Source organism: Neopsephotus bourkii, unplaced genomic scaffold (assembly GCF_033783945.1).
Source record: "Neopsephotus bourkii isolate Nb327-2 ecotype Australia unplaced genomic scaffold, CSIRO-AGI_Nbou_v1 NB_1760, whole genome shotgun sequence".
NCBI lineage: Eukaryota > Metazoa > Chordata > Aves > Psittaciformes > Psittacidae > Neopsephotus > Neopsephotus bourkii.
The window spans coordinates 5,322,501-5,347,346 of NW_026902234.1; the positions used below are offsets into that span (position 1 = coordinate 5,322,501).

At 37.5% G+C, this 24,846-nt stretch overlaps 1 long non-coding RNA gene across 3 annotated transcripts in view; it reads left to right on the plus strand.

Annotated features, from left to right (window-relative positions):
• The first annotated feature begins 2,219 nt into the window (after positions 1 to 2,219).
• Positions 2,220 to 24,846, plus strand: part of LOC133225353 (uncharacterized) — a 161,396-nt gene continuing 138,769 nt past the window's right edge. The window contains exons 1-2 of one of the 3 annotated variants that reach the window (XR_009729111.1): positions 2,220 to 2,438; positions 2,757 to 2,794. This is a non-coding gene — a long non-coding RNA (uncharacterized LOC133225353). The remainder of the gene's footprint in view (positions 2,439 to 2,756; positions 2,795 to 24,846) is intronic. The other 2 variants (XR_009729110.1, XR_009729112.1) reach the window with 2 other exon arrangements.

Sequence of the window (24,846 nt, forward strand, 5' to 3'; positions counted from 1 at the left end):
CCAGATAAATAAGAAAACTCAGGTGGTTTTCCAACTGGAATTCTGTTGAGATCGCTTTAAACTATTTATCTTCCCACTGTATGTGTGCACAAGGAGATGTATGTATAGAGATAGATAGATAGATAGATAGATTAGATAGATGATAGATAGATAGATAGATAGATAGATAGATGATAGATAAAAATATATGTTCTAATTATTTTTTGGAATTTTTCAACTTTTGTTGTCAGCTCTGTAATCTGAGGTTGGAAGTATTTGAATTAGATTGTGAAAGAAGAAAGATAAAACAGTTTTTCAGTGTGCAGAGTGTGCTTTCAGATGATTCTAGCAATGCTGAGCAGCGTACCACTTCCAGTATTAGTAGCAGAGGACTGGTTCACATTCTTTGATTGCCTGAGGAATAAATTAATGAGGTTACTGGAGACATTGAACATTTGCATATTCACGGATGCTTATTAGGTATAAAGTGAATGCCAGGTGCGTTGAATTTTGGGAATACTAGCTTTGGGTTTGGTCTTCTATTTTTAAAGCAATCGCATCTTTTTTTTTCCCTAAAGTGGGAAGTTCTGTGAAAAAAAAAAAAAAGCAGCATTTGTAAAAATAATAACACCAAAAAAAAAAAAACAACCTCAAATTAATTCAATACGGACAAAGCTTTGCTATAAGATATGCATCAGACTAAATATGATACACCATGAGGCTGGGGACTATCAGTATATCTTGTTTGGAATAACAGTTAAAATGACTACAGATATAAAAACAGTTGTTCCAAGACATAAGGAGAACCAATGTTATATTTTGCACTGTGCTCCTTATGGATTTCTAGTTTTAAATAGCGATAGGCAAGCTCATTATGAAGTTACCTTCCATAATGCCCAATTCTTAATTTTAAAGCACCGATATTTGAACACATTTTGTTATAGCAAGTATCAAAATCAGCCTCCACAGCACAGAAGATAGAATTACAAAATTTGCTCGACTGTTTCTCCAAGGAGTATCTGCACATGGTTGCATTGTTGTCAGTGACTTCCATCATTGCTGTGTGAAAGCACATTGTGTGAATTATTTCCACTGTATCTCATTATTCCTGGAAGTTTTTATCTATATTGTATATTTGGGATCGTTATCCCCTTTGCATTCTTAAAGATTTTATGGTGTTGGGTTTTTTTTGTTTTTTTTTCCTTCCCATTCTTTGGTTATCCATATACTATGGCGCCCAGTATTAGCCCTGTTTGCTTTAGCAGAGAAATATCTGTCAATTGAAACAATGTGTATTGTTTGTTCTGCCTTTTGCTTGTCTTTTACAGTGTAAGTATCAAGCATGTACATGTGTACAGATTGCAGTTTTATATGCCCTGCACATAGATAAATACAAACACACGTGCCCACACAGATGTGCACCTACGAAATTATTGGTATCACCTAGTTCTAAGTAGCTGGTGTAACAAAATCAAGCAGTGATAAGTGTTTTCTTTGGGTAATAATATGTATTTACAAACAGGCTCCCTTCTGCCCCCTTGTTTCACAGAATACTGTGCTCAACTTCCCTTTCCTGGATGTTGCACTGTGTTGATCACTGCCCTGCCTCTGCAAATCCTATTTGAAAATCTCATTTGCAGCATAACTGACAACAAAGGCATTACATGCTGTATGCCCTGCGTATTCTGCAGACTATTCCTTGCCTTTGTAAGTTATTTCTAACTTCTAATGAAAATACTGTGTGATCATTTGATGATCTTTTTTATTTATTAATAGTCTGTAAAATTAAGTGTGTCTAATCAAAGAATGGATCCTTTCTTAAAAGTGCAAAGTGGAATGCATTAGATCAGTGGTACAAAAAGCAGATGTTCTTTACTGCAGTAGGCCTTTCTTTGGGTACTCTAGGAAACAGGACTTAAACAAAACAATAAACTGGAGAGGATTCTGAGGTGCAAATGCTGCCAGCCACTGCAAGGCACAGAAATCCTCTTTAAAGATGCTTTTTCTCTGCATTTGTTTCCAAACTGTAATTCTGCTCTGTGATTAAAAAAAAAAATAAGAAAAATGATTTGATATTTCAGTCTGTCAGGGCAGCTTCTGAATAATTACAATGCAAAATGATCTACTATATGTTTATTGAATATCGTCTTGCAGAGACAAATGTGCATTTTATTCACAAAGGTCATTTTTTAAAACACCCATTGTAGCTGCTTCACTAACGTCCAGGGGTTTTTGCCATGCACGCAGCACAGATTTTTTTGATTATGTAGATTTTTTTTCCCCTATTGCAGTTTCATATGCAAAGCATGCATCAGCCACATCCATGCTATCTCCTAAAGCAGTCATTCTGAAACCCAATCTGGGGACAGTGCAGACTAAATAAAATTTCATTTTGATTTGGCCTCCCGCTGAGAATGGGACTGCTTTGTTTCAGCCGACAGAACCAGCAAGCCAGAAAGGTATGTCCTGTTTTGCATGGCTGATGGTGTGACTTGAGGATCACAATCAGGCCGTTCATGCTCTCAGGGCTCGGCATCTCATCCACATCCTGTACCGTCTTTCTCTTTTCCTTGCCATTTGCTTTCCTTCTGTGCCGCCTGCCGTCTACCTGCAGGGCAAAGCTATGGCAGACCCTCACACTATTGTTTACTTTGGCATATGTTTAATAGCTGCATGGCTGTTTCAGGGTAGGGTTTTTTTCCTTTTTTTTTTCCCTCCCCACCCCCTGCCTTTGTTTTTTCCCTTCCCTATCCATGTTCACTTTCCTTATTTTCTAGGTGTTGAATACACAAATACTGAATTAACGGATAATTATGTAAGTACTGCTTGCAATGCTTTGGAGATTTTACTATGAGATTTGTAATGCAGGATTTTATTGTGAGTCTGAGGAAACATTTAACAGCTTTGAAGGACTTCAGTTTTCATAGCCCTTTAGAGCCGTTTAGGCAGAAAAGCAGTCGCACATTATAGTTAGGAGAGGAAAAAAAAAACCCAACAAACCACTCTTAGGAAGGGATCTGGCTGCTTTGCCATCTTCACATGCTTTATAGTTACAGCTGCAGTGTTTAGGGGTATATGAGTAAATATTTCTGTCTCTAAATATTAGTATTTCTCTTAAAGCCAGTTTGCATTCCAGGAGAGCCTGTGTAGCATGCTCCTCACTGCTGCTGCTGCCCCATCTTTCAAAGAAGGTGTTGGCATTTAGGGGAATGACTGCTGTTTTAGCCTCTGGAGCAGTTTTTGGACAGGGCAGCAGGATGCCTGAAAGACTCCTCATGATGCGAACTTACTCCTCAAAAGTGTATTTCCCTATGAAGCCATGCTATTCCTTGTCTGTGAATATTATATTTTTGGGGGGGGAGGAGGTGGGGGTGGAAGTTTCTCATGTGAAATAAAATTAACATAAAATTTACCTCAGACAAAGGGCAAATTTTAATTTTGACTACTATGTATTTTGATATGGACAATGTCCTGTTTTCTTAGTGAGGTAGAATACAATTATAACTCCAAAGAAAAAATCAGTCCTTAACAAAAACCCCCTCAAATATGTAGCATATTCTATACAGCACTGACATTAAATGGGAATTAATGCCTTGGTTGTGATTTACAAACAGAATTACTCTTTGTATGAAACATGCCTTTGTGGTTGGTGATATTAGTAACAGCAGGTTGTTCAGCGAAGTCTGATGGAATGTACACAATCAGTTGTAACACTCTCTGGTCTATTTAGCAAGTTTTGTTCCCAGCTTTTACTCCAACTCCACAACTCCCAGTGTTACTCCAACTCCATAACTTTCATCTTATAACCAGATTCATGTTTCACTTTCAGACTTTATGAGCTGGCCAAGGATACAGGCCCTTGCCATAACCACGTGGACCTTCACATGGCAGTGCTGTGGCTTGAAACTTCACTTTCTTCCCACCTTCCATTATTATTATTTTTTTAAAGTAGGGGTTGGGACGCAAAGGCTTATCCAACAAAGGTTTGGAGAAATAGAGAGGTAAAAATAAGATGGCCCACTGGCCTCCCTGTAAGGAAGGGTCGGCCAAATGCTAGTTTCAGCTGCTTGCTTTAACCTTGGCGAACTCCAAAAGGATTTTCTGCACATGGCATAGCACAGGATCTGGCCCTGTGTGTTTTTTTGTTCAGAGATGTTTACATAGTGAAATGCAGCTTGAGAAGATTTTAAAGAAGCTATCTATCTGTAGTGATGTCTCATTTTCTTTAACAAATTTGGGGCTGTAAGAAAACTACAAAGAGACTTCATTTTTAAGAAACAAGAACTGCAGCTTTTTAAATTGATACAGTGGGAAAATGCTCAGTTCTGGGTGTTATTTCTTCAGTATCTCTAATCCTCCTGCTTCACCCCTCAGGTATCATTGGGAAGTTTTCCAAGTTATCAACTCTGCATTTTAATCAGAGTTTATAAAAACGACTTCCAACTTTATATTTGCCATGATTTCATTTTAACAGTTAAATATAAGTTTTAAGAGAAACTAAACTCTAGGTACTGTGTGGCAGTGTATCCTAATTCCTTGATGTCAGAACTCAGTCCTAGCAGGCCTTTTTTTTGCCCCAAAAAAAAAGTATTTTATATTACATCAATAGCTTCATTTTAAAAGAAATAATAATTAAATAAGAGGGTACACATGGATCACTTGGAAATAGACAACATTTTTGTATAAAATGCGTAAGAAGAAAAATAGGAGTGTTTTCTTTATTCCCAGGGATGAAGTATTTTTCAAAAGAGTGGTGTTTGTTACAGTAAAGGAAAATAATTTTAGCTCCAGAATGCACTTACTGTTCTGGATACTTATTTTATTAATTACATAACTGTTGCATTTAGCCAGGAATTAATGCAAACTTTATTCTGGTGCTCTTAGGAGATCAGTTCCTTTTTTAGATTGGTTTATTAGAGCTCTATTTTGCGGTCATATACTGGATCAGCAAAAGAAGTGAGCGGGTTTTGGAAGTTAGTTTTGCATATATAACTTCCACAGAAAGAAAACTGCAAATATATTAGCCCAAAGTCCAGAACAAAGACCTCATTCTTAGATAGTCTTATAAGGCTGCTCTCAGTGGACTTAGCAGTGTTCCTCATTATATTTATGTGCTTAAGAAAGGAATCAAATCCAAAATCCCAAATCAGCTACCTCTATCATACTATAACTGCAAAAAGTTCCAATATACTTGGGCACGTAGCATATTTACTTATGTGTTTATTTTTTAATGAAAAGGACTTAGTAATTCTCAGTCCTCTGAATTTCCTCTCACTTTTTGTGCTTTACACGAATGAGGTGGTATGACCAAGATAAGTCATATTGATGCCCAGAATCCTATGGAGAAAATAGATCATGTAAAACAGATAATATATGGCCAACTGGTAACCAGACGAATGCACTCAGGAGACAAGTGTCTACTTGCAGTGATACATATATGCACACTTGCATGTAAATTAGCTACATGCTGCCAGTGTATGTAATGCATGCATCTGTAAGTAAGTGTGTATGTGCAGATCTAGAAAAAGAGAGAGAAAGAGAGACGTAGGACATTGTCACCAGGGTCCCCGTGGCCCACCAATGGATGACACGTGGGCAGATACTCTTACTGTGATCATAAAGAAGATGAGAACCTGCATGGCTGGTGTATTTGCTGATCTCCAACCCATCAGAAACTTACAGCAACTCTGTGCAACTGATTATCTTAGAAATTCTGCTACAAGAGAATTCACAGTGGTCTGTGTTAGTATCTGCCTGAAAACTTGTTGAGGTCAGTAAGATCCCAGACATGAATATTTGACTGTTGAATCAGGGCCTGAAGATTTTGCAGTAGCCCCTTGGGCAAGCCAGGACAGACTAATTAACAAATCTTTGGAAAAAAAGTGGCAGAATCTCTCATAACGCTGGACTTAGGACATACCAGCAGAATTAATGAACAACTCATTCTCATTCAACTCAAAATCCTCATACTGATGTTCTTAGCTTAGTTTACACACCTGAATTGACCAACACCAATAAAAACGGTCTGAGAAACGGGTAGAAGATATTATAAAATTACATATCAAAGGACAATTGACTAGGAGCAGGTACTATAAAATTATGTGTTAAAGGAAAGCTGTAATACCGTGTCAGCAAGTATGAACATAGGAATCCATTGTATTCACAGTCCAAAAGGGTGAGTAGTACATTTGCTTCAGTCTGGGATATTTTTACCAAATCTCCTTAGAAATAAAAAAATTAAATCAAATCTAGATTTTTATTTTAAAAGGAAAGGATAAAGTTAATCATAAGCTTACTGTTCAAGTTCACAAGAGCAACAGTATTATAAAAATGAATGCCATCATTTAACCCTTCATATGGTAAGGTTTCAGGCTTTCAGAAAGTTTCTTTTCCTGACCACAAAAATAAAGCAGGCGTTTTCTCAGTTTTTAGGAGGTATTCTCCACTACAAGGAGGTCTTCTTCCTATAATTCTTTTAAATGGAAATCTAATAAAGCAGTCCAAGTAGCTGATTAAATGGCTGAGTGTAAACAGAAAACCAGCTTACAGCATCTACTTGGAAATCTAATATTTCGTGAGTGGGGAGAAGGAAGTCAGAAAATCATGTTGTTATTAGCATATATACACCAGTGGAAAATCCACCATTGGAATGACTATCAGAATAAAGCTACACTTGGGGAGGGTGCTTCTAGAAAGCACAGTTTGAGAGATGTTCAAAGAATAGAAGTTTGGAGTCTTGGTAACGCTGTCTTGAAAGATTTTTCTCAAAACAAATGTATCATGGCTTATAAATGTGTGAAGATTTTGTTGATGATATTGAAAAAAATAGACAATGTGTATTAGTTAATTATTTATCAGTCTTCTCTTATCAAGGCTGAAAAAAGACTTTTGTCTACAAAATATGGGGTAGATGGAAGAAATTGCTAGTGAACATCTAATGAATATTATATAGCACAGAAATGGACTACAGATTAATAAAAGCATCCTCTCCTTCATTAATTGTTCTTTACCCTACGGGGGTGGAGAAGGTTAGGTTATAGCAGCATTATGTCCTCACAATAAAATACATTTACTCTCCTAGTATCCAGTGCAATTGGTTATTTATTATATATAATTTTCTTTATTTTTGAAACTCTTTAACTCTACCAGCTGTCTGACAAATGCTCACTTGAAACATTTTTTTAAACTTTTGGAATCATTTGCATTCAATGGGAAAATTCCACGAGTAAATTGTTATTCATTAATTTCTTTTCTGGTGATGGACACATCTCAGAAGATTCAGAGGACTGTTTCAGACAAGTATAACAATATCAGTGTTTGTCTAAAGTGTTTCAAAAAATCTCTACTGTCATTGTATCCAGGAACCTCCAAATAATCACTATTTTGGGTTTTTTTTCAATGATGTCCAGCTTTACTTCTGTCCCTTTCTGAGTTTCCTTTACCAAGCAGGGCAATGTCTCCTCATGGGTGGCGGGTTGCATTTCAGAGGAAATTAATTCATTCTCCAATCCATGTTTCTTTCAGGAGTAACCCACAAAATCTTGATGCAGAGAACAGCCACAAGAAGTACTAGGAAAAGTTTTCTTCTGTAGTTTGTTTGTTTATTATTCTTCCCTCTCTCCCTCTACTCGTGAGTTAAATTTTTCCCAGATACATGTATTGCTCTTTACTGTGGAGATAATAAAAGGAGATTCCTATACCTTAAAATGAGAACATGAAAGGAGTGCTGCAGGAAGAGTTACAGTATCTCCTCAATCTCATTTTCACATGGGAAATCCAAAGTAAATAAAAATAAGTAACTTTAAAAGGGCATAAAAAAAAAGGAACTAGCTAAATAAAATCCACAAGAACCTCAATTTTTTTGGCCGCATTGTAAATGATAAACAGATTTTCATCTAATAGAACTGAAAAAAAAAAAAGGGTACTTAAATTTTGTTTCTTTCTCTCTTTTAATTTTTTTCTGTATAAGAGATTCAGATAAGATCCCAGTTTGCACGTAGGGAGCTAAGAGACTAAAAGCTGCCTTAGTAGGATCAGCTAAAAGAGCAAAATAGATCTAGGTGTTATCAGGTTAACAATGATAACTCACCTTATGGTCTCTAAAAATAGAAGTGGAAGAAGCACATCAGTACTGAAGAACAAGGGGGCCAGAACAAAATTCTGAAGATCCCCATAATTAACCGGCTGAGGGTCAGATGAACACTTATTAAAATGCAACAAAGCACAACGGGATGTCTCAAAGATAGAGTTTCAATCTTAACCAAGACTGTCTTGGTTTTGTCAATTCCAGCCAGGCCTTCCATGTTATTTTAATAAGTACTTTTCTCTACATATTACCTTTGAGAATTTTGGGGGAACATTTATGTTAAAAGGTTAAGAGGGCAGTTTATAGACAATTCAGGGGACAAGCCTCCTTAGAATGTATAGGAAGAATGACATTCTGGTGATATTTTAAGATGTATTTGTATTTGGTATTTGAATGCTGTGAGATAAAGGCAGCAATTTACATTCTGGTTTCAAAAGCAATAGTAAGTCTTCATTAAGAAATAGTGTTCTCCCAGTGCAATATCCCTATCCTAGTGCTGCTAAATGCTATATATTGTCAACGGTTCTTTTTACAGCATCAAGGTGATACTCAAACTGCCTCTCTCAGGTAATTTTGATGAAGATCAGTATTTCACACCACCCTAATCCAAAACCAGATGTCCAGGTGGCAAATGTAGACAAACTATCTTGAGGAATGTATTTTAAAGCTTTCTTGGTCATAAATATTGCTTGTTAGCTTAAAGAGAAGACTGTGTTTTAAACCATAGACTAATTCCACCTGGTTTTAAAACCATTCTAATATGGCTGGTGTGCTTTGGTTTTGGGTTAAAATGTGTTATCAGAATTGGTTGACTAAAGATAACTGAGAATTAGAGAAAGCTGTGTGGATTTCTGAGCTATATGGGGGAGCTTGGTGGATCAGAACAGAAATTGGGCAGGAGGAGAAGGAATACTTTTTTAGCTTCAATAGCAGAGGGAAAACTACTCCATTTCCTAACACTCAGATGTGTTGTATGCTACACATTTAATATATTGTTTATTGAAAGTTTTTTGAATGTAATATAATCCAGAGTACATTGTTACATCAGGATTTACAGATGTTTGCCCATATCATAATAGTTGGCAAAACAGGAGAACATTACAAGTATGAAGATAGGTTGAGAAAGTTGGGGCTGTTTAGCCTGGAGAAGAGAAGGCTGCACGAAGACCTCAGAGCAGCCTTCCAGTATCTGAAGGAGGCCTATAGGGATGATGGGGATGGACTCTTCATTAGGGACTGCAGTGACAGGACAAGGAGTAATGGGTTAAAACTTAAACAGGGGAAGTTTAGATTGGATATAAGGAAGAAATTCTTTACTGTAAGGGTGGTGAGGCACTGGAATGGGTTGCCCAGGGAGGTTGTGAATGCTCCATCCCTGACGGTGTTCAAAGCCAGGTTGGACGAAGCCTTGGGTGTCATGGTTTAGTGTGAGGTGTCCCTGCCCATGGCAGGGGCTTTGGAACTAGATGATCTTAAGGTCCTTTCCAACCCTAACTATTCTATGATTCCATGGGTAGCTTATCTGGCTGAAGTCCTCAAATACACTGTTCTATTGAAATGTAAGTTTATTAGAGTATTTAAGTACAGCAAGTAGGGTTTTTTTTCCAGGTGTAGTTTGAAGTGCAGTAATGTTTAGCTGCTTATATGTAGGAGGGATTTTTTTGGTTTCTGATTTTCTTTTCTTTAGTAAGATTGCAGCATCTTTGGTTTTGCAATTCCTTCATAAATTATTTTAAGTTTTCTTTGCATATGTGCATACCCACACACACATATTTACCACTTGGAGGACAAGTTGGATAAAGCAGAAGTGTAATATCACACCTCCCCTCTCCTGAATAAAGGACTGGCCGTCAGCGGGTACCCAAAGTGCTATGTACTCGCTGGAACACAAAGAACAAAATGCTCTACAGGCAACTGACAATAATCTGGCCTCAAATTCTCTCTTCTGGGTGACTCCCAGTTCTTTTGCAGTCGTGGCTCAAGTAAGCAGCAGTGTTGTGGTACACTGACAAACAGGATGCCAGTCTTCCAAAATCCTGCCCTCACAATTTTTTATGCTGAAAGGTATTCAAGTAAAGCCTGTCCCTGAATGTGTAACCACAGTCCATGATGAATACAGTGTCGGGTTTTCGAGTGGGAAAATCAGGGGCTGTGGGTTTTGCTTGACTGAAGAAGGAAGTGAACTAGAAGAATAGGAGGAAATGAGAGAAACAGTCATGAGAAGGGTCCCGAGACAAAGCAGAGGAAAAAGTCCTTGGGACACAGAATTTATTATGTGGGTAAAGAAGAGAGCTGTTGAAGAGAAACTTTTTGCTCCTGTTTCTTACATGGTCAAGGGGACAGAATTTTGTGCAATCTTTCCAACAGGCTTGTACCAAATGTGATACTGCATTCATGCGAGCCACTGCCCAAAGGCTACAGTTCTACAGCACTTTGAGAATCCACTTGAACCAGAGGTATAAAAAGTATGAATACCTGTCTGAATTTTACCTCTTCTCTGTATTTCTCTTGCCTTTTCTGTTCAAAATAGAAATATCATCATTCTTCTCCTTCTGCCTGTGAGCTCCTTCTCATCTTTGAGATCATCTAAGAAGGGTGCAATAAAGAAGGATAGAAGTCCTTGTTGTGGTTTTGCTAGGAACACAGGAGTGATTACAACCTGTGAAACCAGCTCTCGTTACTTCATGTGGAAGTACTGGATCTCACATCAGTTTGCTCTCTCAATTTCCAAAAGCACATAAGAAAGCAAGAGGCTCTTAACATGTAGTGGTTCATTAATTTAGTATTGCAACAAATACACCTTCCTTAGTCAGGATCCTCTAAAGTCTGTCAGGTTTGTGTGCAACACTGTTGAAGGGCAATTTTATTTCCATAAGAATAGTAACCTTGCTTCCCTGAGTGGAGATGTGGGTTTCCTTCAATACCTTCCCAGTTTTTCTGAGTACAACCAAACTCTTTGGTTGTATTCGACCTTCAAGTGGGACAACAGAAACTTACACTACTTCTTTCATCAAATCACTCATTCTCTCTTAATCCTCTGCAGATCCTCACCAGTGTCTCAAATCTAGGTATATTTCTATGTGTTGGTTTTCACTGGTCCTACTTTATCTTTTTTGCCTAGGCTTTTTTTACACTGTGCTCAAAGCTGTCTTTCATAGTCATGCTCTGTGGAAAACCATTATGCATTTAAAAAATCCAATCCAATGTTACTAAAGGCCTGTAAAAAGACTGATACTGGTTTTCTGTTCCAAGCAGAACTTATGGACACTATCAATTTGCCCAGTATTTCCAGGCATTCACTATTCAGAGCAATGAGATGCCATCAAGGAATCCTGGAAGAACAGCTACTGTCTATGCACAGGCTACCTGCACACTACATGAGCTGTAGAACCAGTGATCCTAGACCCACTGGTTACACCATACATGGACTACATACATGGAAGTCTGACTTCTCTGATCTCCCAGGCAAACCACAATTTTCCTGTGAGAAGCAGATAAATCTTAGTTGAAACTGTTCCTCTAGCCAAGTTTTATTCATTGCAAGAGAGAAACTAAAACACATGAGTCATGCCATGTGGTAGGTCCAGGGCACTGAAGCTAAGTGGAAATTTTGGTTGAGTACAACTCTTCCAAAAGACACACTCCCTGCAAAGACCTTTTCTCTTGGGTTTTTCCCAACCCTGTAGTCTTTGCTTCATCCTGCAGAAGAACTCAAAGCACTTGTTTGTCATTCAGGCCAGAGAGTAGACCTCACTGTGGACTCTCAGTAACTGATCTGTTATAGCACTTTTCCATGGTCTCAACGGTCTTAACGTTGTCATGCCATTATTGACATCTAGTGTCCTTATAGCCCCTGAAAGCCACATACTTCTCCAGTCTTGGAAAACTTTTCTGTACAGAAAAGTGTGAAGAATCCACCTACTCTAAGGCTTCACGCTCCTTCCTGTCCTCCTGGAGCACAAGTTCACCAGCATCCTGACCCTTTCATGCATCTGTGCAATCTGCAGAAAGCTACTTCCCAGCAGCTGCTTGTAACTGGAAGGAGAACAATCCTGGGAAAATCATCCCACAGACTTGGCTACACATAGAAGGAAATTTCCAGGGATAATTAATTTCCTGGTCCTCTTTCTGACAGTAAAACAGGATTCCTTCAGCAATAGGTTATTGTCTTCACACACTGAAATGAAGGTGAATATTTTTGGAAGATCCATTAGGCTTGCTTTTCATTAATTAATTCCACACATTAAGTGGTTGGTCCCTGTAGCTCTCACACAAACAAATCACTTTTCACTGTTTGCACAAATTAGACAGTACAACTTAGAATCACAGGAAACAGGACTCTGTTCAGCAGCTAGTCAGTGGAAATGGCTGGGCCTTGAATGTGCCTTAAAGATATCTGCATGACTTGTTCTTGAAATCTCCCAGTGGTGGAGATGCCACAGTCTCTCCAGGTGAGGTAAGTGTTCTTCTCCAGCACTTAACTTTTCTTACAATTAAAATTTTTTTCTGAATGTTTAACCCAAATCCCTCTTGCTGTGATTCAAGGCTATTACTTCTTGTCCTATCCACATTGGGCTTGTCATACAGATTATTCTCTTTCTCTTACATATCTCTCAGCTACTATCATTTATCTCAGTCTTCTTTATTTTTAGACAGAATAGCTACAATCCTTTCACCCTTCATTCAAAGGTCTCATTTTCTGATCATTCTCATTCTCTTCTGACCTCTGCTCTCCAAATTTTCCACATCTGTTCTTAAGGACAGTGGTCAAAAAGTGGACACAGTACATCACTGGAAGCATCTCTAGCACCGAGCAGAACTCAGATCATGGTTTTGTTCTTTCTTCCCTAAGAAAAGGGTGGTTTATTAGGTTTAATACACAGTACATCTGCTCTTCTGGCGGTAAAGGGTCGCTAAGTAATAGCAGCTGGATTTCTAATACACTGTTTAGGCAGATAAGGAATGGCTTTTTAGCATTTTAAATGTTCTCCAATAATTTCTTGTTGAACTTTGTCATCATTAGCATTTGCAATACAACTGTAAGGCAGAGAAATACTATTGTCACCATTTTTTTTTCAGTGAAGAGGCTGCAGGACTGCAAAATGTGCTTTGCAAAGGCATATTTTGTCTTGTGCCTTTTGAGGAAAAAATGTTGCTGGATTCTTCTGTACGGGATTCTGCAGTGTATTTGAAATCTCCTTCCACAAAACATGATTATTCAATGAGTGTCTTCATAGTGCAGGTTTCCAAGCCAAGTCTCTCTTCTTAAGGGCTCTCAAAGGTGCTTAACTGTAAGCTCATATGATTAATATTTTGTTCATTTCTGCATTTCTCCATTTAAGTACCTACATTTTCATGTGCTTCAGAACACTTTGTCATATTCCTTTATCCCTCCTGGGACAGTTGGTCAAGGAGAAAAGCAGAATGGCAGCTGGAGAAGATAGGACCAGAAAAGAACCTGAGGGAGAGGCTTCAGTTGATATGAGAGACTGTTTCTTTGAGCAGAAATAAGCAGAAGCATTCATCTCTAGACCCTAACCCTATCCAGAATGTGGAATTCTTTCAAAGTTTTCCTAATTTACAGTGTTTCTCTGCTGTCAGCAAAAACCTGAAACCCACTTAAAAATGTGTCTTACTTCTCCCTTGTGCCTGATCCACTTCCTCCTTTGGTGGTTGATCCACCAAAAAAAGATGATAATCTAGTGTTCTTACTAGGTTCTCAATAGCTGAAGTGACAGAGGTCTTCACTGTGCAGCAGAGGTTTCCAGCCAGTACACATGTACAAATCTGAATGGTTCTGTCTAACCTCATTTCTGCCATGTTTATTTTCATTTTGTTTGTTTTGATCTTAATTTAGCCCTCTTGCTTCAATGCATTATGTGCATAGATATGGACTATAAAACATGATGTGTCATCAGTTTCTAGCACTGCTAGGAGTTTAGCATTTGATGAAATCTGGAGGTTTAGTGGCATGTTTCATGTGACATAAATTGAAATCACAGTGGGTCATAATGCAGCACAACAGGTACACCAAAATATTTTAAATGGTTTCTATTCTTTTTAATTAAAAAAACCTTAAAATGAAATCAAGACAGAATCAAGAACAATGGCAGCCATCATTACATTATTTCCACAAATCCTTGTAGGCAAAGCAGCCAGAAAGAGGGGATCAGAGAGGGGACATTTTTTTGTTATTTGCAGTGGGGATGCAAATGCAAATGTTCAGTGTAAACTACACACTATATTTTTTGTCTTTCATGTGTTGTGATAAAAGTAGTTTTCTTACCAGTATAGCATGTTTCATTAATACAATGTTTAAATAATTAAATACAGCAACTCTGGAGGCAATGACTAAGATAAAAGTTTGTAGGCAATCCATTATTGCGATCAGACAGTACTTCTAAAAACCCATAGAGATGTAATTTGGTAATTTAACTTCTGAAGTGAGTTGTTTAATAAACTATTACATTTTAATATAGTTTTGTTCTTGTCAAAGGGAATGTTTAATTTCTCCTCTGTCAACTGTTCCAGCTGAAGTTATTAGTGGTTTCAAGGTTGAGGGGCTGCTGTGTTCCTGTTTGAATATCACTACCGTGTGATTCCCACTATCTCTAGATTTTGCCACTGTAACATAACATCTGCGACCTTTACTGGTTATAATTATTTTGTAGGGATAGTAACTGCCATCATTTGAGTCTTCAATATTGATATATTTCATTAGATTTAATTCTGTTGGCAGAGAGTAAGATACTGGTTAAGGGGGTTATATAATTAGTTGTAATAAGATTAAGTTAATATTAGTATACTCTAATAACGGATGTCCCAGAAAGAAACCTGGCAAAACCACTAGATAGAGGGAATATAATAGCCAACAAACTAAACATTACCTCTGCTGCTGTCTGAGCTTGTTATAGTTTTAAACAGACTTACTTGCTGAAGTTTCGATATGTTGTTCTTTTTTATTTTCAATTATTATTGAAAAATCTTTTATAAGATATGTATTTTTTAAAAAAATAATAAATATATATTTGTTTTTCCCCTGTTGTGAAGACTTTAGTTATGTAATGTTGGGGTGTAGCTTTAATGTTCCCTGTTCAGTTTCTTCTTTTGCAAATTGCTGACAGCTGATAAAATACTGTTGAAGAAAGGCTTGGTAATCAGTTAAATCATTTTCCATATGCCCATCCATTACTGGTAGCAATCAAGGGTGGTGGACATTTCCATGATACTTATGCTCAGAAATACCAAGGCAGCAAAGACCAGGATGGCAGCAACCACTGTGCCTTAATCTGGTCATTGTGACTCACCTGCAGTGGAGCCTGTCTCACTGCAGTGTGACAGGTTCATGAAGATTAGGGAGCAAGGGCCTTTCCACAGGCATTTGCTTATCACTGGCCCTGGTGACATGTGGGATTATTTATGGCTGAGTCCTTTACCACAGCACTCAGTGTTGAGATAAAAAACACTCAACAGACCGCCTCTCAAGCTGAAGAGATGGAAATTGGCATTATTTGAAATTCAAGGAGTTTTTACTGTACACAGGAATAATCCAAATGTGGAACGGGATTTGTTATTAACTGTAAATCCCCTTTCCCCTAAGAAAACCAGAGTAAATGCAGGAAATAAGCTCCCATTTATATACCATAGAGACAATGCTTCATTGTCACTTACATTTTAAAGTCACAAGTGAAAAGTAAATGGAAAGTGGGAGCAAATATCAAGGTGTTAGTGCCACTGATCCTTCCACAGTGCAGCCAATAGGAATTTTTGTAGCTTACTTGCAACCAATGAGGAAGGCTTACATATACAGAGCAACTGATAATTTATTCTTTAGAACACACAAATCAAGAAGAGGGGGAATATCTTTGCCTCTTTTTTACTATTAGTTCTACATATTTCATATTTATTTACTCATTGCATGGCAGTATTTTAAGAAACTTTAAACATTTCTTTAAACAGAAAAGATGAATGGATAACAAGGTGAATCAAAAACTGGCTGAATGGCAGAGCTCAGAGCGTCATGACCAGTGAAGTAGGATCCAGTTGGAGGCCTGTAGTCCATGGCGTTTCCCAGGAATCAATACTGGGTCCAGTCTTACTCAACTTGTCAACCTGGAAGAAGAGATAGAATGTTGCCTCAGCAAATTTGTGTGCAAACCATGAAGAAAATACTAAATTTCCTTCCTTGCACTTATTTCTTCTTGTTAAATTGTATCTAGGACAGCCTTTGCCATAACCAGCGTGGGGTCCCACATGGCTAAATCCATCTTAACTATCTGTGTATGCAAGCACAGGATCTATTGCAGACCTCTTGTATGTTACCAAGCCCACACGGTACTTCAGTTTCTCTGTAAACATGGTCCTAAGGATTGCCCATTCCATTCTTATTTAATTTGTGTTCAAATGATCTTCCATTTTCATTGACAGTTTTTGAGTTTTAGCCTTACAGAAGACAGTAGGCAGAATGCACATGCTGTACAATTTTGGCTTCAGGCAAAGTGGCATCTTTTCTGTAAGAATCTGCACTAGTTACTAATACCACCCATGTCATAATGATACTAATTTTTCTCTCACTTTCTATGTCTCTCTCAAACTTGACCCAGGTAGACATTTTCTTCCAGCCCCCGATTTTCATGTACTGGAATCATACTGAGTAAATCACGCTGGTCATTTGAGTGCTAGGTGTATTTGACAAGACCTCTGTTACCATGTTTGACACAGTTTTGTTTTTCATTTTGTTCCTGTGACTCTGCAGAGGAAAGCTGCATAAAACCTGTTGCATGCTGAAAAAGGGTACAAACCTAAAATGATTTAAATGTTCTCTGTTAGCATTTCTTTGCTTGCCATTCCCTATGAGCTCTACAAAGATGTTTTCTACACAGGAAAATGTAGGTGCAGGGGAATGCTAATTTGCTATCAATATGCTGAATTTATTGTAAATTTCTGCCAGACTAGATCTCCTTTTCTCAAATTCACTTTGGCTATACACACATAAGTCATTGAAAACTACTATACCTTGCATGTGTAATGTTGCAGGTATTGGGTCTATTTATGATAACAAAAGCTTCCTTGTTTTTCATAAAGTGGAGACGTAAGAAACAATGGTGTTCTTGATATCTATGCATCACTTTTAGCATTATGATAGCCTGGGCACTGGCATAATAGAGGCATCAGATAAAGTAATAATACTCAAATGATGTTTGCAAAGTTGAGCTCCTAAATGTCAAAGGTGATTTGAAGTGGGCAAGAGTGAGTCTTAACAAATCAAGCAGGGCCTGCTGGCAATTGTTTTTGTTCTCATTTCTTATTGAAACTAATATTGGACAAATTGAAAAAGTGATTGCTTTAGAGCTTTCACAATGTCTTCACCAATCTGTTGTCCATTTCCATAAAAAATGGCAGTGAAAATGGCAGCTGACTTCTTTTGACCTCTCTCAATTTCACTGTGGCTCCTGTCGGAGGTCTGAAAAAGCAGTTTTTCAGACAGATCATTATCTGCTGTAGCAAGTTAGTTGGCAAAGAAATTGAAAAATATCAGTCAAATAATCTGTTTAAGCCTGGTCTTTCTGTATGTGCTATGACCTGCAGCAAAAAAAAAAAATCCTCAACTTGAGAATGGATGAAAGTAGAGGTAGTTCCTTCACCAGACATTTTCTTTTGTTATGTCAATTCTTGTTCTTTCCCTCTGTCCTTAGGGTTTGACTTACTATTGTAGTAAGATAAGAAGCTACCTGGAGCGCCTAAATCCTACTCTTCCTTATCTTCTTGTCTTACTGGTTTCTACCCTTCTGGAATCATAAACAAGGAACTGTTTTGTTCTACTTGCCCTCCTAACTCATTCCCTTTCCACCTAGTATCATTCCTTAGATTTACTGACATGTCACCATCTTAATTCCATAAACTTGTTGCAGAAACACCTTCTTCTTCTAAAATTTAATTTCATGAACTTTTTCTTCGTAGACACTTGCAATCCCACTAGATTTTCTCATCTCTCCAAAGGCCAAGACCTGTCTTCCATGCATATCAGAGCTGTGGGTGTGCTGACACTTAGTTTCTCTGAACTTCCTCTGTAACCACGACAGAGTTCTTAATTTCCCTTGAAAGCAGGTCAAGCTATCTAGTGCAAGATTTGCTCTTAGGAATTGTGTTTCTCTTCTAGAGGGAGTTTTGAAGGATTGCTCTTCTAACCTTCATTTGTCTTTCAAGTACTTAAAATTAGGTAGAGAACCAGAGGCTCCATTTGGGAATTTTGGAGACCCTTAAAATTAGTGCCCCAAGTCCATGCTGCTGGTCACCCAACCTAACAATGCTGGGATTACCCAGCAAACACCTGACTATATCAAGTGAACAGCTTGGACTCTATTGCCACCTCAGCTGTCTTCCATCAAGCTGATTTTTTCTGCCTGAACCCCTGTGTTGCCAGAAGGTATAAAGACCACTACAAACCAATCTTCCCTCCCCTATTTTCCAGTATATGCGTATTTTAACCTCTCCCAAATTAACTTTGTGTTTCAAACGTTCTTCTACATCTGCTGTTTCTCTGCTTAGCTTTCCTTGACTGCTGCTCAATTACCAGTCTCTTCTTACCTTGGAGAAGTAGGCACCTTTCACTCTCCTCTTTCACAGAAGCTAGGCACTTCATAGAGATAATCATTTCAGCTGGGAAAGGAATTAAACCTTTTTTGACTAACCACAGCAGTTACAGAAGACCCTTTTTACTTTAGTTTCATGGCTAAAAGTGCCCAGTGCCCTTTCTTAAAATTTCATTTGCTTCTGAACATATTTTTTCCTGCTGTGAGGTTTAAAAAAGACATATTATTTGTCATTGGAATATCTTATCTAAAGAATTTGGCTGAAATTTCAAGTTTAGTCTGCTATTACTGAAAATAAGATTTCTCTTGTACTGAGTTCTGGGTTATTTAACGTAACATGTGATTGCTGTATCAGAAACAGATTCTTTAAAAAAAATGCACAGTTTTTCAGCAACAAGAAAGAAAGATGTCTTGTTTCTTTTTGTATGAGTGGAAAGAAACAACTTAGACTTCAGAGAATTCGTCTCAGTTTCCACCTTCTTCCATTGTGAAGAATCCCTGTGTTTAATTAAGGACAGAATGACTAGATATACTCAAACAAAGAGTATCAGACCCATTTGGTTTCTATCAGCAGTCATAAGATAGCACTAGGGAAGGAGCTGTGTGAACAATAAAAACACTAAAGTAACAAAACCAGAGACAGTTGCAACTGTTATTCTGAGGCCCATTGGAGGCAAGCTATTGACTGACCATTTTATAAAGTTATAATGCCATCGCAGCAGCTCAAGCTTTCTGCAGAGCTATCTTAGTTTCCAATTGAGTTAACACATAGTGGCCATATTACTGCAAAACACTCCCTTGTAATTGGCAACTCATTAGGTGATGTGCTACAGCTGTTTCAGATCATTCGTCTGATTCCTGATTTCAGAAGTTGATCTTCATGCAGGTACAAAGTTTAAAGGTACATAAAGTGGTTGCTAGGCTCAAAATTTGACCTATCTTTGCCTGTTTTTCACTACTGTGTGACTTTTCTCCAGCTGATTGTTTTCATTTTATTTAATTTATTTTTATTTTGGTTTGTTGGACTTTAGGACTCCAGGGCTATGCAACTATTAAGAGATGATATAATGAGATAAAGTGTAGGCTGCATTGCAGTGCTTTGGTGTTTGTGGATCTACAGAGCTTGCAGACTAAATACCATTATTTTATTTACAGACACCCTTCTACTCTCATGAGACTATTATATTAACCTCCTACTTTTCTGTCTGTCCTTTGTAACTTGTTGTTTTGTGTTGGTTTTTTTTTTTGGGGGGGGGGGTCTTTTACATTCCCTGCACTGATGCTGAGAAGGACCCCATTCTGATCAGAGGTTCTCAGTAGTCAGAATCTAACTGTGACTCTATGGTCTCACAAAGATGTGTCTGAACCTCAATTTGACCATGGGTTTTATTACTACAGTTATTACTTCACTGCATGATGTAATGCATACATATTTCATACTTGTTTACTTTAGAAGAATGAATGAAAAAATATACTTTTTTCTGCATTTGTCAGTCCTTCATCTTGTTCAGGATTTAAATTCAGACTATCAGTGGTATGTAGATTCCCTATAAAGACCTCTCTTGATATTTAAGGTGAGAATCAGGATACAGCCCTTTACTTTCACTGGGGCAAAGGTTTTGATCTTGGTGTTTTGGTTTTCCCTCCTTTGGTTTTCCGTTCCCTTCCCTTTCCGCATTCAGAGAGGAAGATGCGAGGGTTTTGTATAAAAAGGAGGAGGATAAAATGGGACTCTGTTAGCTACTGCAGCCAGCTGGGCTGACCAAATTGCTTTCCTTCCAGGACAGTTGCATTCTGTGCCTTTGCAGGTGCTGGGGAATTGAAAATACCATGGTTCACCTTTTGGACAGACATGGCATTAGATTTCAAAATTCTCATCCTTAGCAAGAAACTAGAATAAAAGGGCATTGTAGCAGACAGCAACATGGGAGGTAGGGCTCAGAGTGGTTGGAAAGTGAGCTATCTCTGCAAAAGTATTAAGTGTGACCTACTGTCCTCTTCCTCCATTTGCAATGCTGAGGTCCAGCAGGTTTGCAGTCTCCAGGATCATAAATCCACAAGTGTAGACACTTTTCCTTTGTCCCGGAAGTTTCCCTTTCTGTAAAAGTACCAATTTTGCACTGTTCCTCCATTGATCCAAGGGAAGTGGCTGATGCTGGATGGTAACGAATTGTGAAGGGGCTCTGGCCAAGACCCAACTTGCCAACAAGCTCATGAAAGGGTAAGGGGGCAGTATCCTTGCATGCCCCACTCATGGGCACCAGTGATGTGGACCGTTTTGAGGCATGACATAGGCCTGCCCTCCTGCTTGTTTGCAAGAGTCATGGCTTGCTTCAACTTTGATTATTTTATTTTGTAGTACTTTGTGGGCGACAGGCTCTTTTCCAAAATGCCTTTCTCATGCAGACACCTCGCCTTTCCAGGCACACCACCCTTCTTTTTTCTATTCTCAGAATATTCTTTTTCATGGGTTTAGTGGCAGTGCAGCAATCCCCTGAACCTGACCTTTATAAAAGGGGAAAAAGGTAAAAATTACTCCTTTTTACTCTTTTACAGTGCCTTTGTGATTTATAAAGAAACAACAGCCACTGAGCTTTCTCACTCATCTTTGTTTTATTTTTAACTTTAGCAGTATCAAATTTTTATACCCTTCTCCCTTATTTCATTAAGACTTTCTAGGGAAGTTTGAAACTGGCAGTATTCAGAGCTTTCTCAAAGAGCTGACTAAGCCTTTTTCTCATATGTTTGTCAGGAATTTAAGTCCCGTAAGTGCTTATGGGTAAAACAACACTTTTAAAGTGTATGACTTAAAGGTCCCACCCTCCTGTCATTAAACAGCTTTCAATCTTTTGACCTTTTGATGTCATAATCCTAGCAGTTCTCCAGACTTCGGAGGATTTATCTAGCGAAAAACACGGAAATCAGTACTTGAAAACAAATGGGTCTGAAGGACAGAAAAGAATTTTTGATTGTTTATTTATATGTTTAAAGAAGAGATAAAAGATAAGCACATTATGTATGTGTGTATATATATGTATAAATTTCACTTTTACGTTCTGTACCTTGCTGTTTGAAAACCAGAATGAAGAGCTAGTTTTAGTATTCTGGTTAATAGCACACACTGATTATCAGAATTCCAAGGCTTTTTTTCCACATCACATTGTGTGGTGTTTGGTTGGTTTTTTTCTGTACTTACATATGTATATCTGGCATAATATCAAATGCTATGTAAAATTCCATACATCCAAATTGGACTTTCAACTTCCCAGTTATGTCAACTTCAGATATGACACTGTTTTTCCCCTGCAAAGTCTTACTTTTAATATATGGGTATAAAATAGCAATTAAAGTTCTGTGTCAATCAGTGTCCACTATTCCATCCTGCTACTTTCACTTAGAGCAGCTTATACATTACACTCTATTCATGCTGTGGAACTACCATGCCCTAGAATGAATACAAACTAGGGATAAAAAGCTTTTTGTTTCAAGGCTCCACAAATGTGGAATCAGTTACCAGTTGATTTAAGAACAATTGGGAGCTTTTCCTGCTTTAAGATGGAACTGAAACAATACTTCATGATGACTAGAAGTCATTGTAATTGTTTTAATTGATGTTATTCTAGAGTTATCTTGCTTTATTGTTTATTTATATGCATTTGTTTATCACAGGTCATGCTTGAAAATGGGCTTTCATCTCAATTTACATAGACAGCTAACAAATATATGTATGTATGTGTATCAGCTACACTTGTTTATATCTGACAGCAAAACCATATGTAGTGTACATATATTTCTTGCCTTTATGTTTGTGCTATCGATTAAGACATCTGAGTTTGATTTCAGCTTGACTTTTAAGTTTGCAGGACAAATCAAGCAAGTATGTATCTCATAATATCAGTCAAATTATTGTTTGGCTCACAAAGCACAAATCAAGTTAAAGCATTAACTAAGCACATGTTGCTGCGTTTTATAAAGCAGTTCACTCTCTAGTTGCTTGGTTTTACTCCTGCAGTGTGCTGGCTTTAAACAGCATTAGCATTCAGAAATCATTTTTGTATCTCTAAAGGCAAATGATGTATTAAAAACAATGATATCATAATTTGTAGAGAAGTATACATGAAGTATTTATTGTCATAGCTGATAAAATAATAGCATGTTTAATTTGCACTCTCTGTGAATGATAAATATCTACATAAGTATTCCTGCCTGTCTTTACATATCCAGCAAGTAAACTAAACAATATATAAGAGGAGTAGAGAGGAAGAGCAAGTCATTATTTCATCTGTTCCATTTACAAACTCAGAAATCACAAACATGCAGCTGGGAAATATGTTTGTCTCAAAGCTTCAAATCTGTGACATGCTAATTCATAAATAATTGCAGTCACATGGTCTTCCTCGAGGGCATTGGCTCAGTATTATTCCCAGTATAGTACACTTACTTGTAATAGAAAAGAGTGGACAAAAGTGGTTTTCATAAATCAGATAAAATAGCCCAATAAATCCAAGCCATCATTATTTGTAACAGAAAATGAGCTTAGTTATGTAAGCAACATTTTTTAAATTTTAATGGCCTTTGGAAACTGGCAGGTGAGGAAATAAAGGGCAAGGCTACATTATTTCTGGTTATAGAATCTGTCAGCTAAAGGTATCCCAGCCGTGGACCGAATAGTGCTCTGACTTGCATTTCATGCTAACCCATGGACCACCTTATATCCAGATACTAAATCCTTCCATTAAACAAGAGCACTTTTATATTGGGCAGTCATATGATAACATCACCTGTGTCATTGTCTAAATGCAGCTGTTTGCAAAAATATAAGCTTTTTCCCAAAACTGTTGTCTTCGGTACTCTGACTGCAGAGTGAATAATACAGTATGAAAGGAACCTGAAGGAGCCGTTAGGGTCCATTGTGTCAATCCAGCTGCTACACATGCATATTAAGTCCACATTTAAAAATGCTTGTGAGGCTTTTTCTGTTTGGCTTGTTTTGCAGTCCATTTTTAAACATTCACAGTTGGTTGTTTTTTTTTCATTTTCAGAATTCCTAAACTACTCTGAACTACCGTTTGGACAAATTTCAATTCAAACTGAAAACCATTTTAGTTATATAAGAGTAAGTTTGGTTTTCTTTTTTCTTTTTTGTTTTTAATCAGGTGAAATTTAGAAGGAAAAAAAAAAGATTTAAAACAAACCATTTTTTTTCCATTGGTTACTATAAAAAGCATTGTTTCATCTGAGATCTGATTGTCAGGCTTCAGTCAGCTTTGGATTTATTCTTCTGAAAGAAGAAATTAGAGTGGAAAACAAACTGACCCTGACTGCAGCTATTATTGTTTAAACCACCACAAATTTTTCTTGATAAGAATAGTATTTTGCTAAAATATCAGATTAATTTGCTGTAGACACATGATTGTCATCCAAAATTTCATATTTCTAATAATTAATTTGCTAGAATACTTTAAATTCAGAGAATCAATTTTCTGAGAGTAGCATAAGTACAGCATCACAAATGAGAATGCCAAATTTCAACTGTTTAGTCTGGGAATTTATTGCTGGCACTGGAGTGGTTGTTGGCAGAACATGTACATATAGGGGGTTCATTCAGCTACTTCATTTTCAGTTTATGTCATTAAGCAGTGGTTTGAGGACACTTAGTATTTCAATGCAGTCAGCAACAAAAAGAAAAACATTCTTTCCTCCTCCTTTCTGTTTAATTGTATATTAGTACCTCAGAATTTTTGCTTAAATATTAATCTGATTTTCTTACGTACATTAGGAATTGCTTAGAGTAATTGAAAAAGTTTGTCATTTACATAAAAAGTTGACAGTGTCCTGGATTTTGATACTGGTCTTAATGCTCATTTTGCAGCTGCTGATGCACAGTGGTTTTACCTTAACAGCCCAAGCTACATAAAGGATGTTGAGCAAGCAGGTAGTGTAGGGCCAGGTACACCATGTTCATGAAAGAGATTTACTTTAATATTTAGCATGCTTCAAGCAGAGAAAGTGCAGGTTTAAGGTATAAATTTTACTAGTTAATGCTAAGTACATAGTTTTGAAAGGGCTTTAAAGACACACCTTGACCTTACCTGCAGCACACTGCAGAAAGGTGTCAGACACAACCAGCCAATACTTGGACCTAAGAGTCACCCTGCAGCTGGAAGGTATGAAATCTTCAGTTTCTAG